Source organism: Giraffa tippelskirchi, chromosome 3 (assembly GCF_054371585.1).
Source record: "Giraffa tippelskirchi isolate mGirTip1 chromosome 3, T2T-mGirTip1v1.2.pri, whole genome shotgun sequence".
Classification (NCBI taxonomy): domain Eukaryota; kingdom Metazoa; phylum Chordata; class Mammalia; order Artiodactyla; family Giraffidae; genus Giraffa; species Giraffa tippelskirchi.
Window position 1 is genome coordinate 43,394,021 of NC_137277.1, and position 20,717 is coordinate 43,414,737.

At 44.2% G+C, this 20,717-nt stretch overlaps 1 long non-coding RNA gene across 1 annotated transcript; it reads left to right on the top strand.

The window, feature by feature from the left end:
• Positions 1-3,317: 3,317 nt before the first annotated feature.
• LOC145543419 (uncharacterized) lies at positions 3,318-20,391 on the top strand. The gene is made up of 3 exons (XR_014080706.1): positions 3,318-3,412; positions 16,744-17,693; positions 18,251-20,391. It is a non-coding gene; the product is annotated as an uncharacterized LOC145543419 (long non-coding RNA).
• The last annotated feature ends 326 nt before the right edge of the window (positions 20,392-20,717 follow it).

The following is a 20,717-nucleotide window of genomic DNA, read 5'->3' on the forward strand; positions in this document are numbered from 1 at the left end:
CTGCAGAATCACTTTCTGCCTGAGTTGATGGCCTGCTCTACAGATTTCAGACTTACCAGCCCCCACAATTGTGTGAGCATATGTGTGTGTGTGTACATATATGAGAAAAGTAATGAGCAGAGAAATTAAGTAATTGTAGAAGGTCAAATAGCCAGGAAGTGGTAGGATCTGAATCCAGGTCCCTCACACTACGAAGCTATAGGATGCTGTCTATTGTGTCATAATATTGAGGGTTAGAGGACTTGTGATTTCAGGTCATTTAATAAAGAATGGATGGAGGAGAAAATGGCAACCCACTCCAGTATTCTTGCCTGGAAAGTTCCATGGACAGAGGAGCCTGGGTTGGGGGCAGGGGGAGGGTTGGGTAGTACAATACATGGGGTTGCAAAGAGTTGGACATGACTGAGTGCACACACACACACAGTGAAGAATGGAATGTTCTCTTACCCTTCAACTCTGAAGAAAGAATCTAGAGGAGTGCAATTCCTCTGACCATTTGGGCTGTTTTATATTTTGGTGGCACGTGGAGCTGGGAGCAGGGGAGAAAGAAAAAGGAAGGATAAAGATTTCATCACTGGGGTTTTCGGTTGCAAGAACCAGAAACTGATTTCCCCCAAGTTGCACAAAAAGGAAAGGATTAGAAGAATACTGTTGAGGGGACTTTTCACAGGAAAAGGTGCCATGCGGGCTGGACCACGAGAGCCCTGGCAACAGTCTCTCACAAGGGACAGCCTTGTGAGCCCAACACGGCCTCAGAGACTCATCTGGAATCTGCTTTTCCTTCTGTGGGTGAGGTGCTCAAAAGGACATCTGTCCAGCTGAGCAGCTTAGGTCATACTTGCTCCAGTCTGTACCTGGACCCAGAAGCAGGAGCTGGGCTTAGACAGGGAGGGGTGATAGGAATTCCCATCCACAGAAAATAAGGGAGGCTCTATTTCCCTAAAGAAAATTGGGGTCCTAGGAAAAAGAGGGATAGCTGCATTGCTTGACAGCCAAAATGATTAATGACCGTTATAGCTTGTTGTTGTTGAGTCGCTCAGTCGTGTTCAATCTTTGCAACCCCGTGGACTGCAGCACGCCAGGCTTCCCTGTCCTTTTCTATCTCCCAGAGCTTGCTCAAACTCATGTCCATTGAGTTGGTGATGCCATCCAAACATCTCATCCTCTGTCACCCCCTTCTTCTCCTGCCCTCAATCTTTCCCAGCATCATGGTCTTTTCCAATGAGTCGCCTCTTCGCATCAGGTGGCCCAAGTATTGGAGCTTCAGCTTCAGCATCAGTCCTTCCAGTGAATAGCCAGGGTCGAATTCCTTTAGGATTGACTGGTTGGATCTCCTGGCTGTTTAAGGGACTCTCAAAAGAATCTTAGATTAAAAATATTTCAGGATAGGGACTTCCCTGCTGGTCCAGTGGCTGAGACTCCATGCTCCCCAATGCAGGGGGCCTGGGTTTGAACCCTGCTCAGGTAACTGGATCCCACATGTTGCAACTAAGAATTTGCATGCCACCACAACAAAGATTGAAGATCGCAAGTATGACCAGGCACAGTCAAATAAATAAATATTTAAAAAATATTTCAGGATGCACAACACTGTAAAGAAACTATATTCCAATACAAATTAATTTTATAAGAAGAAAAATATTTTAAGATGGGTCCTTTACCAGTGTCCAGAAATGGCTCTTAGGTTTGTGAAATAATAAGGATCACATCTCTAGGCTTTGCATGCGTGCTAAGTGGCTTCAGTCACGTCTGACTCTGTGTGACCCCATGGACTGTACCCTGCCAGGCCCCTCTGTCCATGGGATTTTCCAGGCAAGAATACTGGAGTGGGTTGCCATGCCCTCTCCAGGGCATCTTCCCAACCTAGGGAGCGAACATACGTCTCTCATGGCTCCTGCACTGCAGGCAGATTCTTTACCGCCAAGCCATTGGTGAAGATTTTGGGGTCTAGGAAAAGGCTCTTGGGGTAAAAGTTCATATTAAACATAAAGAACAATAATAAGAATAGCAACCAACCTCCACCGAATACTCACTGTGTGCTGGACAGGCTTCTAAGTAGACTATTTGCTGTTCTTCTCGTCTTTACAACAATACTCAAATAGGTACATTATCATCACCATGTTACATGCGGGAAAACCAAGGGATGTGGAGGTTAACTAACTTGCCCACACAGCTAATGAGTGGCAAGCAGTACACAATAGTGTCTCTTTACAATTGTAATCCTAAAATATTAAGCTGCAGAGTAGGTTGACAAGCAGCTCAGGTCCTCCAGGCAAGCCTTCCTCCTAGCTGGAGAGCTGACAGGGTCTGATGCTTGCTTGATAAAGACTCTGCCTTGATGTCTGATCTGAGACATTCAATTCCATTTTCTTAATGGCTGTCAATCAGTTCCCCACTGTTTCCCCTGAGGCTGGGCCCAGCAGGGGTGTCGTCAGCACTCAGGAGCGGCATTAAGAACAAAGCCTGATGGGGCTGTTTGTTTTACCCCTGTGAGGGGGCCCTATTCCTCAGCACAGTCAGGACTAAGCTCAGATGTCACCGAATGAATCGCTTCCCAAATCATTGAGCTTCCCCAAGGTACCCAGTAAGACCAGTGCATGCGTGTGTGCCAAGTCCCTTCAGTCCGACTCTTAGAGACCCTATGAACTGTAGCCCACCAGGCTCCTCTGTCCATGGGATTCTCCAGGAGAGAATACTGGAGTGGGTTGCCATTTCCTTCTCCCAAGCAGACAGAAATGAGATACGAGTTCAAATGAAGTTGGCCACCACTTCCCGGTTCCAGGGATTTCACTTTTAGACCAGTGATATCCAGTAAAAATATAACATGGGCCACACACGTTGTTCGAAATTCTCTAGTAGCCATGTATTTAAGTGGAAATTAACTTTTAAAATGTATTTTATTTAACGTAACAATCCAAAATATGACCATTTCAACATGTCATGGATAGAAGAATGTATTTTTAAAATGTATTAATGAGGCATTTTCACATTAAGTCCTTGAAATCCATTGTGTATTTTGCACTGAGCACACAACTCAGTTTGTACCAGCTACAGTTCAAGTGCCCAGAAGCCCCACGTGGCTAGTAGCTGCCGCATTGGAAAGGCAGTTTCAGAAAGTAACTTTTTCAACAGTTTCACTTCTCAAATATGAGCACCTTCAAGGTAGGTCCCTACCTGGTCTGAGACTTTGTAGATTTTACATTTTAGAGTGGATGATGTAGTAAACCAGCATACAAACAAACAAGACAATTACTGATTGTGATGGGCAGCTACCTCAGAGTGAGTTGGGAGGGCATTTGAGTGCGGTGGGCGGGGATGAGATGGTGGGGAACCTTCTCTCCAGAAGGGACATCCCAGCTGGAACATGAAGGACAGAAGGAACAAGAGTGAAGACAGAGGCAGAGACTTCCAGGTGAGGCAAAGGCAAGGGCAGGAAAGTCCTTGGCTCAGGAGCTGCAGACAGAACGGCTGTGTGGTTGGGCACAAGTGGCTGAAGAGTTGAGTTGAGGCAAGGACCAGAGTGCTCTTCAGGGTTTGGGATTTTGTTCTAGACAAGAGGAGAAACCACTGACTTGCTTTAAACTGGGGAGTGGTGGAGTCTGATCTCAGTTTTAAAAAGATGGTTCTGGGGACTTCCCTGATGGTCCAGTGGTTAAGACTCGTGTTTCCAGTGCAGCAGATGTGGGTTCGATCCCTTATCAAGGAATTAAGATCCCACATGCCGAGTGATGTGGCTAGAAAAAAAAAAATGACTGGCTAGGCTCAAGATAAGCTGGGCCATTAGAGACCCCCTTTACTCCCCATACCTAGAAATGCTTTTCATTAAAAAAAAACAAACTATAGTCAATATCTTATAATAACCTAAAATGGAAAATAATTTCAAAACTAATATATGTGTGTACGTATAACTGAATCACCTTGCTGTGCACCTGAGACATTGTAAGTCAAATATATTTCAATAAAATATATACTAAGAAAAAAATAACAACAAAATTAAACTGAACTATGTATCTGAGTTTGATAGAAAGAGACAAATAACCTTGGATCAGAGACTAAGAGGGAAGTTAAACACAGAGCAAGAAGATTCCAAGTGGACTCTGGCTGCTGGGGGTGGGGGGTATGGGAGAGGGGCCAAGAGAAAGTTTCATAATACAAACCCTAATGGATGGTCGCTAGAGTTTTCATGCTTGTGCTGGGCAGGAGACAAGCCTTGAGCCCTTTTGAAAGGGAACTCAGAATGAACCAGCTTCATAAATGCAGGCCCCTGAAAGAGGTTTCCTGGTAGCTTAGCGGTCAAAGAATCCGCCTGCAATGCAGGAGATACAGGTTCGATCCCTGGGTCGGGAAGATCCCCTGGAAAAGGAAATGGCGACCTGCTCCAGTGTTCTTGCCTGGGAAATCCCACGGACAGAGGAAATTGGTGGGCCCCAGTCCATGGGGTCACAAAAGAGTCGGACACGACTTAGCAACTAAACAACAACAACAACAAAAAGCCTCCAATGAAATGGCTCAAGATACTTTCCCTCATTAGCTCAGAGAAGGAACAAGAATTCGTGTCTTTGTCTTGTGGAAAAAAGAATCTGTAAGAAATTAGAACTGCAATCCTGTGCCACGTGGCAGGGTAGATTAAAAAAAAAAATTACACTATCTGAGTGGTATGTGCTTAGTTGCTCAGTCGTGTCTTACTCTTTGCGACCCTTTGGATTGCAGCCTGCCAAGCTCCTCTGTCCATGGATTCTTCAGACAAGAATACTGGTGTGGGTTGCCATTTCCATCTCCGGGGGATCTTCCTAACTCAGGGATGGAACTGGTGTCTCCTGCACTGCAGGTGGATTCTTTACCAGCTGAGCCATCCGGGAAGCCCCTGAGTGTTTCTGTTGTTGTTGTTAAGTCGCTCAGTTGTGTCCGACTCTTTGCCTCCTTAGTGGTGTGGGAATTGACAAATTGGCTCGAGACCAATGGGTTAGAATTAGGTAGGATGAGGAGAGGAAGGCCACATTAAGAGGCTCTTGTATTATTTTCTGGGGTTCTTGATCTTTAAAGTACAAATGTGGGACTTACCAGGTGGTCCAGAGGTTGACTCTGGGCTTCCAATTCAGGAGGCTTGGGTTCAATCCCTGGTTGAGGATTTTATTAAAATGCAGATTCTGATTCCCTGGGTCTAGGTGGGGGGGGGGGGTTGAGACTCTGCATCTCTAACAAGCTCCGAAGTGATGCCACTGCTGTGTGTGTTTGGGTGCTCAGTCATGTCTGACTCTTTGCAACCCCAAGGACTGCAGCCCACCAGGCTCCTCTGTCCATGGGATTTTCCAGACGAGAATACTGGAGTGGGTTGCCATTTCCTTCTCCAGGGGATCTTCCTGACCCAGGAATTGAACCCATGTCTCTTGTATCTCCTGCAGTGACAGGTGGATTCTTTATCACTGCACCACCTGGAAAGCCTGCTGTCAATGCTGCTGGTCTCCAAAAAACAGACAATGGTGGCTTGGACTAGGCTGGTGATGAGAGAGACAGAAGATGGATTCAAAAGATAGGTTGGGGGAGAATTGCTACTGAAGGATAGATGTGGATGGAGGGGAAAGGGAATCAGGGGAACCCAAGGCTGGGTTTCTGGCTTTGGTAACCGAATGATGGTGGTGCCATTTATTGATATAGGGAAGACCAAGGCAAGAACAGGCTTTTTTGTGTGTGCAGGGGGAAGGGTACTGTGCTTGGGAGGATCAAAAACTCAAGGCCAGGCAACTGCAAATACCATGCCTTATCTGCTTTCTCCAAAAAATGTTACTAGGAGGCATCCAGGATATGAATGATCTGTTTTCCCAGCTTGAGTTGCTGACAACAATCTTTGCTTTGTAGGTCCAATCTGGCAAGTCTTAAAAGCTTAATAAATAGCCAGCTTTGTAAACGAGGTCCAGAAATGACCAGCAAACTCCTCCTTTCTGCCTCTCACACCTTCAATACATACTTGCCTTGCTTAATACTGGCTATGACCAGAACACAAATCAGTTGAATTTAGGCTCTATCTATGAGGATCTTCCAAACTGCTCCACATGCAGTCAGTTTGAATGAGCAGACTGCTTGTGCATTGCAGTTTTTATCAGTGATATAACATGTGCAGAGTTAAGGATTCTTTTTGGACAAGTATTTCTTTAAAAAGGAAAAGAAGTTATCTTTGTGTCAGGCACTCTGTTAGGTACTTGTACACACATCATCCACTTCAGTTGCTTCAACAATTTTTCCGGGTAGGTACTGTTATTTCTCTTTTCACAGATGAGGAAAGTTGGAAAAGACCCTGTTGCAGGGAAAGATCTGGGGCAAGAGGGGGCGACAGAGGATGAGATGGTTGGATGGCATCACTGACTCAATGGACCTGAGTTTGAGCAAACTCTGGGAGATAGTGAAGGACAGGGTAGCCTGGTGTGCTGCAGTTCATGGGATCATAAAGAGTCAGACATGACTGAGCGACGGAACGACAACTTTGCACAGATGAGGAAACTGGGCTCAGAGGGACAAGTAACTTGTTCAAGGTCCCACACAGTCAGCAAATGGAAGGGCGGAAGCTCTGTCAGCCTTGGTCCAAAGTGCAAGTTCTTTTTACACTGCTCTGGGCTCCCCTGTTTCCAGGGGAAACTAGTTGAGTTTTCTAGTTGCTAGTTAAACGCTAGTTGTATGATTAGGCCACCCAAGATGGCTATTCTCTTGCTCTTCCTGCTTGACCAGTGCCTGGCTCAACTACACCCTGGTTGACCTTCTCTCTTAATCATAGAGTCTAACCAGTAAATGCCTATGTACTTGCCCCCAGCCCCAGCTAGTGATTGTTCTAATCTTTAGAACAGAGCCGTCTCTCCACTATGATAGTTTATCAAAGGGGCAGTGAGAGGCGTGCCCCTCTGCTGGTTTCTCTGGCAACTGATGAGCCAATCTGGTATTAATTTACCCTATAACTGGTTATCGCCTTTTCCCTCTGGTAGCAAAGACTACTGCCGCGTCCTGCCTGCTGTCTGTTGCACACAATGGAGCGTTGCTCCAGGACCTTGCTTCAGACATGTAATATCCTCCCTCCATTAAACTATCGATGTCTCTGTTACTGACTCCGGGCTTTAGTCTTGAGGCTGAGCAAGCACAGGGCTTGCAGTCCTGTGAGGTGTAGCCCAACACCAGTGTCTTTGGAGATATTCTTTCAGAGTCAGGGTGAGGGAGGCTCAGAAGAGTGTTCTAGAGAAGGCAGCACTTTACACCTTGCTTTCAAGAATGGTGAGGACCTGCAAAGACAGGGGACCCTCCCAGGTAGCAATTTCAGGTCATGAGACTAAATGCAAGCCGGGCAAGCCGGCAGCCTCTGCTCACAGGCTTTCTTCCACTCCCATCTTCCCTACCAACATCCATCCTGGTTTCTCCTGGCCCAGGTTAAATGCCTTACACCTTTAGGCTGAAAAAGGTGTCCATTTCCTATTCACTCATGACACCCTGTGATTATTTCTATCACTGCTACTTCCTTATTAAGTGATTCTGCATTCAACTATATATAAAATAGATAACGAATAAGGACCTACCGTATAGCACAGGGAACTCTACTCAATACTCTGTAATGGTGTATATGGAAAAAGAATCTAAAAAAGAGTGAGTATATTTATATATATAGCTGATTCACTTTCTGTACACCTGAAACTAACACAAATTATAAAATCAACTATACTCCAATAAAATTTTAAAAAACATTAAAAATGATTGTGTTTTGTGTTCCCTTCTTGAGGTCAAGGATTTCATATATGTTTGAACCCCCGGAGACAAAACAATGCTTAGTACATAATAAGCTCTTGATAAGAAAAACATTTTGGGGAAGAATTGAATGTTTTTTCATGATGATTTTCCTTCCCTCTGCACTGTTATGTTAGTTGGTTTGTTCCACTCCACGTTGGTTGGGATATATCAGTGATTTAAACAAGATAATGTACTGCTTCCATGTAAGAGTCAGAGTAGCAGCAGGCCATACTGATAAGGTGCCTTTGCGGGGTTGGGTACCCAGGATCTTGCTGGCCAGTAGCTCTGTCATCCCTTGGATGTTGCCTTCATTTATTTGCATGATTGGAGGTGGTTCACCACCCCATCTGCATTCTAGGCAGCAGGAAGCAGCAAAGAGGGAAGACAGGCTGCTTCCTTTTTTAATTTAATTTATTTACTTTAAAAAACATTTATTTATTCGGCTGCACCAGGACTTAGCTGTGGCACTAGGGATCTTTAGTTGTGGCATTCGGGATCTGGGCTTCCCTGGTGGCTCAGTGGTAAAGAATCTGCCTGCCAATGCAGGAGACTCGGGTTCGATCCCTGGGTCAGAAAGATCCCCTGCAGAAGGAAATGGCAGCCCACTCCAGTATTCTTGCCTGAGAAATCCGGTGGACAGAAGGGCCTGGCAGGCTACTCTACAGCAAGAATCAGATACAACTTAGTGACTAAACCACCACCACTACCACCACCACGTGGGATACAGTTCCCTAACCAGGCATGGAACTCAGACCCCCTGCATTGGGAGTGTGGCGTCTTAGCCACTGGACCACCAGCAAGTCCTGCTGCTTCCTTTCTAAAGGTGCACCTCTCCCATCTCTTCACATCCCATTTTCAGGACCTGGTCATGTGACTGGAGATGGCTACAAGGGAGACTGGAAAAGTAGTTTTCATCTGGGCAACCATCTAAGGCTAAAATTTCCATTACCAGAGAAGGAAAGAATAGATATGGGAGTGTGGGGAGGGCAGGAAGAAGTAGCAGTGTCTGTCTGCCACACTTCCTTTTCTTTTTTTAAAAAAATGTATTTTATTGAAGTATTATTGATTTACAATGTCATGTTAGTTTCTGGTGTACACCCAAGTGATTCTGTTATACATATATACAGATTCTTTTTCATTTTCTTTTCCATTATGGTTTATTACAGGATACTGAATATAGGTCCCTGTGCTATAGAGCAGGACCTTGTTGTTTACACTCCGTTCTTATACTGGTGTATTGTAAATATCCAGACAGTTCCATATGATATGCCTGACCTATTTTTTTCTTTCCCTGGTGCATTTTCGATTGAATTACTCACCAATCATGCATAGTCATCTTATGTGTCCTCTGAGAGCATGAAATCTTTCATCTGTATCTTGCACAGCCTTGATCTTATAGCATGTCTGGTACCTAGTTACTTAATCAATAGTTGCTGAATGAATACATGGGTGAAGAAGAGAAGAGCTTTGTCATTCTGCCATTACCTGTCTCTATGGAGCTGGATTTATCGATCACATTAGGTCAACAGTACAAATAAATCAGTATTATCTCTGTTGAGTTATTACAAAATGTGGAAGCATTGAGGGACATCAACATCATCTTCCCTGCACTCTGGTGATGCTCTTGAGCCACAAGAGTCAGACTGGGAACCAGTGACTTTACTCCCAGGACACATGTCACGAGGTCAACTGTACCACCACCATCTTCTCCCCCTTTCCTCTAGTTCTTCAGAAGAAGGATCCCTTCTCCACTCTGCAGTTCTAGAAACACTTCTTTTAAATGCAAATACCAAAGAATTGTTTGTGCGTACTTAGTTGCTCAGTCCAGGATAAATAAATAATCCTGAGGATTCCCATTTTCTAAAGAGTCCTGATACTGCCCTCTCTGCATATTTTGATCAGTGGCTTTGGCTTTTTGCCAGGCTCCTCTGTCCATGGACTTCTCCAGGCAATAATACTGGAGTGGGTATCCATTCCTTTCTCTAGGCTATCTTCTCAATCCAGAGATGGAACCTGGGTCTCCTGCATTGCAGGCAGATTCTTCACCATCTGAGTCATGAGGGAAACCCCAGCTTTATGAAACTGGATAACATTTTGGCAATGCTAGGGCCAGCTGGCCCCCAAGAGTCTGTTACCATGGCAAACAGTAAGGTCACATAATGATTACCCACTTGACCCGAGCTTGTTATGTCTAGACACTCATGCTGAGGACGACATCACCCAGGAAATCAGAGACTCATAGGCCTGCCCTCGTTTCTGGTTTGTCACATTTTCCTCCAGCCTCCTGGAAACCTCAAACAGGATTTCCAGCTCCTTTCAGATTCCTGTCTGGCATTTCCTCGCTCTCTGCTCTCCTGGGGACAGGACTGCTTTCGGCAGACAGACGCTACCCCTCCCTCCCCCAATCCAGGAAGGGCCCTGGCCTCTATGACAGCAAATCCATTGCACCACTTAGGTTTAATTAGAGCACAATGACGGATGATTAGTTTACACATCAAAGCACTGAAACAACTTGACAAATTGGCCCCATCCCAAAGCCCAGCGCAGGAGCTGGCCTTGAACTCAGAGGCTCTGCCCATGGGGGCTGTGGAGCTGGCAATGAAAGCTCGGGAGCCACAGGCAGGGGTGCACAGAAGGAGTTCTGTTTCTCAAGAGAAGAAATGCATCCCAGCTGTTTCCAGCCCTGATTGTGCCTCTCCATCTCCCTCACCTTGACTTTCTGCCTCCTGGCTCTCCCCCAGCTGCTGCTTAAAGTTCACGTGTGGTAGGCTCTCAGTAATTTGGAGACAGATGATCAACCCATGAGTTACCCAAGCCCTTTTTAGTTCTCTTTTTTACCCTGTTTACCCTCCAAGTGGGATTTGGACTGTTCATTAGGATACCTACCAAAGAAGGAGAGAGAAACAAAATTCATCTTCAAAACAGCCACTTGGTTACCAACTGATGATTTTTTTGTTGGCAAACTAATGGAGGAAAGACATAGAAACTATAGACTGCAATGAAGTAAAGGAATTATTTCTAGGTCTCCTTTCTGTACACTCTCTCCACGCCTGTGGATGACCAGAACCCAGGAGAGCACATGGCATTAGACTGTTTCGGAGGTTTATCACATATTTCAGATTTCTGATTGTCATGCTGGATCCCAGAGAGGCTGATAGTGTGTTGGAAGCCGTTCGGGTTCTTCTGGCTCAAAAGACCAGTCTGTTCATACTAACAATCACAGAATTCAGTGATTAAACAAACAAAAAAACCCCTAAACGTCCACCCAGTAGTTGAACTGAATTGACCCTCTCACTTGGTCTACACACATAGCCTCATGGAAGAACAATTGGTGTGTCCTGCTTCAGAGTCATCTCATCAAAGTCAATGGCAGAGCCGAGACTTGACTCAAGGTCTTCCTCCGTGGCCCTTATCCCTCAGGACTACATGATCTTCCCAGTGGTCGGAAGGACACAGGGCTGCGGTCACATAAACATCTCACCGAGCATGAAGGCTCAGGCTTCTCTCCTGAACAATTGATGGAGACGCAGTGCATGGTGGGACTCTTGTTTCCTCGCTGTGGGCCTCAGGGGTGAGCAGGCATCAGCCTCACCACTGTGATGTGGGCAGACAGATGAATGCATACTGCCTGTAGCACGGGACAGTCAGTGGGCGGGAGCTGGGTTCAGACTGCTGTGAACGAAGCACTTCAGAAGGAGGATGACACGGCATTATTACCATAAACCAGGAGCCTATTGATTGGGCTGATTAGAAAACCTTCCAAGGCACGGGGGTAATTAGCGCAATTTACAGCGTAGCAGTTATCAGCTTCATTGCTTAATTAACAATGTAAATATCTTCCTAAATGACATTTTATAATCATGATCAGACCCTCTAGCATTTGCCCTGTTCACCGCTTAATTCCTTCCCAGATGTACAGATAGCCGCCTAACATCCCGTTGCTGCATCTCATAAGATAAAACAATTGTCCACGCCCCGCGTCTCCTCTTTTGGATCTTACTAGGGGTCTGTTCTGCCTTCCTCTCTCCAGCCTGAAATCTACAGTCTGCCAATTGAATTGCCAATTAAAAGTACTTAATTAGACGTGAAAGGGGAGTTCTGTCATGTTCTGGATTCTGAACTATTTTTTATTTATGTGCTTAGCAGGATAAGTCATCTTAAATTAGCATCACATTTTTCCCTCTGAAGAGCATGTGAGAAATGAGGCTATTAGGAGGAGAGGTTTAACACAATATTTGTGTACACTAGTCATGGGTGCAGGGAATCATCCCAAGCGCATATGGCACTTTGGCAAGCAGGGTTACTCTTCATCTTTATTTTATTTCCTTATCATGTCTTGTTGAATTAATGTTTGCAATAGAAATTTTGGCCTTCCTTATCAAACATATGTGCAGACAACTTATTGTTTGATTTTTTTAAAACTTTCAATTCACCTCTTCTTTTGAGTATCAGGGCCATACTGAAAGATTACTATTCCATGTCTAAGTTCCCAATGGCATACAAACAAATTCAAATCTTAATGCAACCTTGGGGGTGGAAAGTTCAGAGGCTCATAATCCTCCCTGGAAAGAATGCTCCCTAAGCTTTCCATTCCTGGAGGCTTGATGATTTCACCTGGTGAATGATCCACTTTTGATCTTTCTGTTCCTATTTGCTTGATGGTGACCAATACAGTTACATATCTACACAATGTGCAGAAAGGGGGTTTAATACAAACCGGTGCATAGTATATTGGGAAAATGGTAGGGAAGGCAAACATGAATTTTGGAGGAATTTGCTGTGGGTTTTAATTAACCATCTTGCCCTTGTTCCCCATTATCATTGATTTGTGTGATAAGTGCCAATTATACGTGTCATAAGTATACTGCTTTTCGCTGAAGACAAGAGATCTCATGTGTGATGCAAATCAGGACTCTCAGAATGCTAATTTTGTAATGAGCCAATGCATTCTTCAAGGAGTTTATAGTCTAGAGGGGGAATAAAACATGTGCATAAATAATTATAATGCAAAGTAGAGAACTGGTGGGTCATGAGACTGCGAAGAAAGAATTATGGCCAAAAAAGAGGGTGGAGGAATAAATTATAGTTAAGGGATTTAGGAAGGCCTGCTTGAAGGTCAGGGCGAACTGGCTTAAAAACTGACTGAGAGTATAGGGTGTGGTTTCCAGATGAGGGGAACAGCAGGAAGAAATACAGAGGTAGGACAGCATGAAATCTAAATGAGGAACAAGATGTTAACCATGGCCTTTACAGGAGGGATGTGAAGGAAAGCACTGGAGGGAACACTGCAAAGGTAGGTCAGGGCTCCCTGGTGCAGAATCTAGCAGCCAAAGCCAAAACATCTGCATTGATTTTTAAAAATATATCTTTATTTATTTGGCTGCGTCGGGTCTTAGTGACGGCACACGGGATTTTCATTGTGTCGTGGCTCTGTAGGTGCAGTGCCCTGGCTTACTTGCCCAGAGGCATGTGGGATCTTAGTTCCCTAACCTGGGATGGAACCTGTGTCCCCTGCACTACAAGGCAGATTCTTAGCCCCTGGACCACCAGGGAAGTCCCTGCACCGATTTTTGCAGATCACAGATTGGCTATTCTTTTTTTTTTTTGTAAAGGGCCAGAGAGTATATTTTAGGCTTTGCAGGATGTGTGATCTCTGTCACAACTGCTCAGCTCTGCCATTGGAACACGAAATCAGTCAGAGGCAACATGTACATGAATGGGCATCACGATGTTTCAATAAAACTTTACTTACGGATACCGAAATGTGAATTTTCATGTGTTACAATATATTCCTCTTATGATTTTATCAATACTACTCTCCTCTGCTATTGGGGTAGGCAGAGGCATAAAGTTGTGCGTGCATGCTAAGTCACTACAGTTGCGTCTGACTCTTTGCAACCCTATGGACTGTAGCCCGCTAGGCTCCTCTGTCCATGGGATTCTCCAGGCAAGAATACTGAAGTGGGTTGCCATTTCCTTCTCAAGGGGATCGTCCCAACCCAGGGATCGAACCTGCATCTCTTATGTCTCCTGCACTGGCAGGTGTTTTTTTTTTTTTTTTTTACCACTAGCAACACCTGGGAAGTCCACTGGGGTAAGCAGGGGTATGAAGCCGTAACCATCTCCTAAGCTCTGAGTTTTTCTTTACTTTTGAATGCATTCCCGTAATCACAGAGAACCAAGTGCTGATGAGCTTGGATCCAAGGTGGCAGAGAACCACAGAGTCAGGGCCTCAAGTGATGGTGATGGCACATGCGTGCACCGGTGGGTGCGGTTCTATCACCCTGTTGGCCTGGACCAAGCTTCGGCATGTATCACTAGGGCAGCACTCCCAATGGGCTTAATGGTATTTGGTAGTTAGAAAAGAAATACCTAGGTCAAGAGTTTTGACAATCCCTGTATGGCAAATGTAATACACAGACCATCCTCTACTTTTATGAATACACATTCTGGTACAATATACACTGACATTCCTAAACCAATTTCCCTGTATTGAATTAGGTCTTTCTGTACATGAGCAGGCTAATAACTTCCATCCATCTCCTGGGTAAGATTCTGGGTGTGCGTGTATGCTCAGTCCTGTCTGACTCTTAGTGACCCATGGACTGTAGCCTGCCAGGCTTCTCTGTCCATGGCCTTCTTCTCCTGGCCAAAAATGCTGGAGTGGGTTGCCATTCCTCCTCCAGGGGATCTTCCTGACTCAGAGATGGAAACTGCATCTCCTGCATCTCTTGTATTGGCAGGTGGATTCTTTACCTCTGAGCCACCTGGGAAGCCCCATGATTCTGTAACTTCCAGAAAATAGTTTTCCTCCTCTGCAATCCCCATGCCCCTGACTGCACCAACCTGCCCTCCAGGACTGGGATGGGAATTTAGACTGCGGGAAGCCTCCTAGCCCCATCTAGCTTTCCTTCCTGCCCAGATTCCCTGAGAGTTAATGTAGGGCTCACAGAGGCAGGTACAGAAGGAATGTTGAACCAGGCTTTTCCTTTATGATCTGGATCAAAGTAGTTATGTCTCTCACTTCCAATTACAACTGACATGACATCGAATTTTTTAAAACCATAAAATGTATTTTTTTCTGATTTGCAATTATATGTTTATGCTTGAATAGAATGTATCTCGTTTATCTCTTTTATCTTCTCTGCCCTCTCTTCCTCAGAAATGTATTTCATTTTTTTTTTCTAACAAGAACTAATGTTGAACAATATATGGAGAAGAAAAGGTTTATTAGGTAACTAACAATGTTTCAAGAAGGAGGGTGTGGTCGGCTGACCCAAAGGCTGTGGGGAGCAGAGGAAGGAAGCTAAGGACAGAGTGGAAGGAAGCTTATCGTAACGTGGAAGCCATTGAAAACCTTGTTAAGAGCAATTTTGGTGGCATGAAGATGGAAGCCACCTGTATCCCCGGAAGGGTGAACAGGAGAATGAGTGAAGAAGTGAAATAGCCTGTATAGACAATGATGGCTTCATCACTTAGATCTCAGTTTAAATGTCCCCTCTTTGGAGTGATCTGAAGTGGCCATTTGGTGACTGTCTGTGCTTAGTCACTCAGTTGTGTCCAACTCTTTGCAACCCCATGGACTGTAGCCCACCAGGCTCCTCTGTCCATGGGATTTTCCAGGCAAGAATACTGGAGTGGGTTGCCATTTCCTTCTCCAAGGGATCGAACCCAGGTCTCTCACATTGCAGGCAGATTCTTTACGGTCTGGTGACTGTCATAAGGCTATATTTCTCACCAAAGCACTTATCGATGACCTGACAGTGTCTCTTTCTTTGCTGTTCTATGCCACCAGGACACCACATATGCACAATAATTGTATCATGTTTTATTTTTGTATATCTCCAGAACCTAGAAGATTGCTTGGTTCCTGTAGGTATTCTGTAAACATTTGTTGAATGAATGGATAAAAGCTTGACTGTGGTGGAGGGTGGAGCAACATAGCCCAGTGCTTCTCAAACTTTAGTGTGCCTGGGGATCTTGTTAAAATGCAGACTCTGATTCTGTAGATACAGGCGGGAGATTCTACATTTCTAACAAGCTCCCAAGTGAGGCCAGTGCTTCTGGTCTGTGAATCCCATTTTGAGTAGCAAGTAACCTGGGCTACTTTGGTACATCACTCAGAGTGAACAGGTGGAAAAAAGAGGGGGAAGGCAGAGGGGACAGAATGCAGAGACCCAGCCGGGGGAGGGGTTGGTTTTTCAAAGGCAAAAGGAAACTTTCCCTTGTTTAATAGGAAAAAAGCAGAAGAGGTGAGGGGAGGAGGAAATTCTTGACTGAGGGTGCCTAACTTTTCAATGAGGTCATCATCGGAAAGAGAGGGTGGAGGTGGGCTGCGGGAGTTCCCGGAAACAGCCATTTTCTTCCCAGGCAGCTTCTAGTATGACTTAGAGTTTGCATCAAAAATTTAAAGTGAAACATCAGCTCTCTTGTGTCATTTTCCCAACATTAATCTGCTCAGGTGCAGGTTGGAGAAAGAGGATGGGAGGGTCATCCAGAGAGAGCGTGACAGAGGGTGAGAGGAACCAGGGAGTTGAGGGTGTTGGTAAGGGGGAGTGATTTTAATGATGGAACACAGGAAGTGGGGCACAGACACTGGGACACTCAATCCCTGCTGTCATGGGGCTCTAGTGGGGAAGACAACATACATATCTATTGTTGTTGTTGTTCAGTTGCTAAGTCATGTCTGACTCTTTGTGACCCCATGGACTGCAGCATGCCCGTCTCCTCTGTACTCTCCACTGTCTCCTGGAGTTTGCTTAAATTCATGTCCTTTAAGTTGATGATGCTATCTAATCATCTCATCCTCTGCTGCCCTTCTCCTTTTGCCTTCAATCTTTCCCAGCTTTAAGGTCTTTTCCAGTGAGTTGTCTCTTTGCATCAGGTGGTCAAAGTATTGAAGCTTCAGCTTCAGCATCAGTCTTTCCAATGAATATTCAGGGTTGATTTCCTTTAGGTTTGACTGGTTTGATCTCCTTGCAGTCCAAGGGACTCTCAAGAGTCTTCTCCAGCACCACAGTTCGAAAGCATCAATTCTTTGGTACGTATGTATGTAACCAGCAGAACTGTCAATGCCTCACCCATAATTCCTTGAGCCTTCCATCACGTATATCTGGCTGACTTGAAGCTGCCAGTATCTGCGTCTCTGTCTGAGAGCATTGCAAGCCAGAAGTAGTACCAGGGGATCAGTGCTGCTGAGAGCATCAGGCAACCAGTAAGTAACAGGAACTGATGTATAAACACCCTGGTCCCCACAATCCTCCAGTGGGATAACTGATGTGTGTGTTCCATGTTGGTTCCTCAGCAGGATGAAACTTACTGCCCTTGGTGGTAACTTGCTGAGCAAGATTCTCTTTATGGGTTGCCTTCCCTGTCTCACTGCCCATAATAGATATTTTCTAGGCTTATCTTCTAAACAGATTACTTGCTCTTGAATCCTTGTTTCAAAGTCATCTTCTTCTGGGGGAAGACGAACTAAGGTGTGTATAGTTATAAACTGTGATGCATGCCTTAGGGACAAGCACAGGCTACTATTTGGGAGGAGAGGAGTATCTGCCCCGGTGTCTAGTGGGAGTGGGGGCATTGGGGAAGTTGATCTAAAGGAGGCACAGGATGGAAGGGACATGGGGCTTTTGAGGGTCTGAAAGGCCACAATGGCCCCAGGAGGCGGGTAGGGACACTAGGTAAAGCCTAAGAGGGAAGATCCTGCAGGGTCTTGCCAGATGTGGTAAGGCATCCAGCATATCTATTCAGAGAATGTTGAGAAGCCGTTACAGGGGCTAAAGGAGGACAGTGTCAAGATCAGATGTGTTTCTAACAAAAAGTGGAGAAGGACAGGAGAACAGGACTGGCAGAGATGGAGCTCAAAGGCTTCTGCTAAGACCCTGGGCTTTGCATGGAGGAGTCTCAACAAATGTTTGCTGAAGTGGAAGGTAATTAACCCACAGTATGTGTGTTAGTTGATTAATTTGTGTCTGACTCTGCGACTCCATGGACTGTAGCCTGTCAGGCCCCTCTGTCCATGGAATTCTCCAGGCAAGAATACTCCAGGCAAGAGTAGGTAGCTATTCCCTTCTCCAGGGGATCTTCTTAACCCAGGGATTGAACCTAGGTCTCCTGCCTTGTAGGCAGATTTTTCACTGTCTGAGCCCCCAGGGAAGCCCAGCTAACCCTAACCCTATTTGATTGATCAGAATGCCTTACTTCTGGGCCAAAATGAGTAATGGTTTTCCTTAATTGATGATGCCCTTTTGTTCAGGGCTGCTTCATTTAACTTTATCAGGCTTTGGAGGAGCAAAAGATAACTTCCTTTAATTTTTTCTCATTCTCCACTTCCTTCCTTTTTTTTACCCCTCTCTTCTCTCTCCCACCTTCCTCTCTACACTTTGTCCTTATCTTCCTCCAAATTATACTTTTAAATAAAGTGGATCATTTCATACAGCCTCCACTTCTATTAATTCTTCTTTGTGGCCAACTTAATGCTCTGCAGATGCAGTCAGTGGAAACAGGATTACACTTTGTGAACAAGGTGATTTTAAAGTGGATCGTGAGTAAAATGCCATCAACATGCAAAAAAGAAAAATATTCCCGAGCACATTTGATCCTATGTGAATATCTCCATATACACACCCGGCAGGCACTTACACTTTTTATGAGAGAAATTCCATTCCAAAACTGATTAATACAGAAAGTTGCATGCCTGTGTGCATGTTATTTATAATCTGAAACCATGAGACATTGAGCATATTTTCAAGTAGAAAAAGTAAAGACTCCGTATTCAGAGATGACACGCATCTGACCATCAGTGTGGTCTCACGTGTGGCCACTGTAGATATATGACTACAGAACACACTGAGAATATAGAGTGATTTATACTGGTCAGCAAGTTTAGATTTACAGAGCTGCAGAAAGAAACACAAGACAGAGAGAGGTCCAGAAAGGCTAAAACCCAGGTGGTAAATTATTCGCCTAGTGTAAACAGTCACAGTTGTACCCTCTTTTATTCTTTTTATGTGTTTTTAAATCCTTGCTCATCCCCTTGTGCAAACCAGCAATTAAAGAAAAAAGATACTAGTCCTCTGAGATTTCACATAACCTTTTATACCCAATATTTTCATTGTCTTTAACAAAATCTTTAGTAGTCAGTGAGGGTTGTTTTGCAACACCCCAGGGTGGAGAAGATCTGTTCATAGGGGTTTCCATTTTCAGCCTGGTGTCCCCTTTTGGCACATTCACCAGTCACCCCAGGCCCCTCACCCTGTGTTCTGGCAGGATTTGAGACATGCAAATTGCAAACTGGTAAATAGCAACTTTGCATATTTTGAATAGAAGAGAACCACGTAGTACTACTCTTTCTGTTCACTGGGAAATCTGAGATAATGGGGAATGAGAACAAGGGCAGACCAAGGGTCCTGAGTGTTTTCTTCAAAGTGTTTATTATGCTTATTAAATCTATTGTACAGTGATGAATGAATTTGAATTATTTACATGGTCAGCCTTTGAGGCAATAACCTGATTTAATCGGAGGTTGCAAATGTATCATGTCTCTTTGAAATCTAAAAACAGGTTTAAACTAGAAGAAGCTTCAGGACTTGTAACTTCTCCCACAAACATGGTTACAAACCTGCAGTTGTCAGGTTAAATGACATTGTCAGAAGTCAAGAGAACAGAGTGATGTATTTCTTAGAAAAGTCGATAAATGCCTCTGGGAGAACATGTTCCTTGGACCGCCAACTCTTAGGTGACAAAGTTCTTAAGTAAAAAGACTTTCAATTCTGTTTGTCTCTAGATATCACTCACGCACCGTCTGACATGAGGGTGTTCATCTGCTAAAATGTCAGGGTAAAGGAAGATGACATGGTAAGAATGGTTGGATTTTCATTAGATTGTGTGCCTGGTGTCATTTTAGTGAATGTTTGAACTGTAAGAATTCTTTGGTTTTACTACTGAAGTTGTAAGAACCTAAAGTTTGCTGTCACGTTAAAAGTATTATAATCCAATTGGTTCAAAATCTAGGTTTCCATCACAATTTGGAAAACACTGGACATTATTATCCAAGCCTACTCTACCTGGATTTGTTTTTTTCTGGATGCTTATAAGGAAATTTTTGTGAAAGGTTAAAATTGTTTATAAAGACAGAAGAAGCACCAATGATTCTGAAGGTGGAGTCTTTCTGAGGTAAAGTGAACAGCTTGCATCTTGAATATTTTATAAGATCTAGGTATTAGAACAATGTTTCTGATGCAGGAACACAGCGATCTAGGAACAAAAGGGAGATAGGGCCAAAGAACAGACTGTGATGTTTCATCAAAATATTAGGCAATCTTAAGACTGAAAACAGGAATGGATGGATGGTGATACTGCAGATTGTTGCTAATAAGAGCTTTAAAAGCTTCATGATGTATCAATTGGATCCACACTGATGTGCCCTTGACTCTGTGTATGTAAATAAAGGACTGATTTATGAGGGTACAATTGTATCTTTCAGATATATTTGGTCCATGTCTAAATATTGAAAATAAGTTGAAGGATTGAGGTCATTATCTGAATATTTCAGGGGAGCAACCCTCACCTGATTTGGAGGGAGGCTAGTATATTAGGTGAAGAGGAATAAAAAAGAAAGAAAAGAAAGGAGGGAAGGAGAGAGGGAGAAAAAAAAGGAAGGGAAGGAGGAAGGAAGGAGACTCTAAAGGTAATTAGGAAAAAAGAAAAAACTTTAAAACAACACTTCTGTTAAGAAATATCTCCTACTTTTCTCATCCTAAAAGAAGAAAAAGAGATTCCCAGGTGCCATTAGGGAGCAATGTTTCCCTTCAAAAATAAACTAAAGAAAGAAGGAGAAAGAAAAAGAAAAAAGTTAAAAAGTTGTCTTGTTAAATCAGCTACACATGGAGTCTGTGTAAGGAAATCAGCCTTTTCATTACAAATAGGTTTAAAAAGCCCTAGAGAAGGGAGAT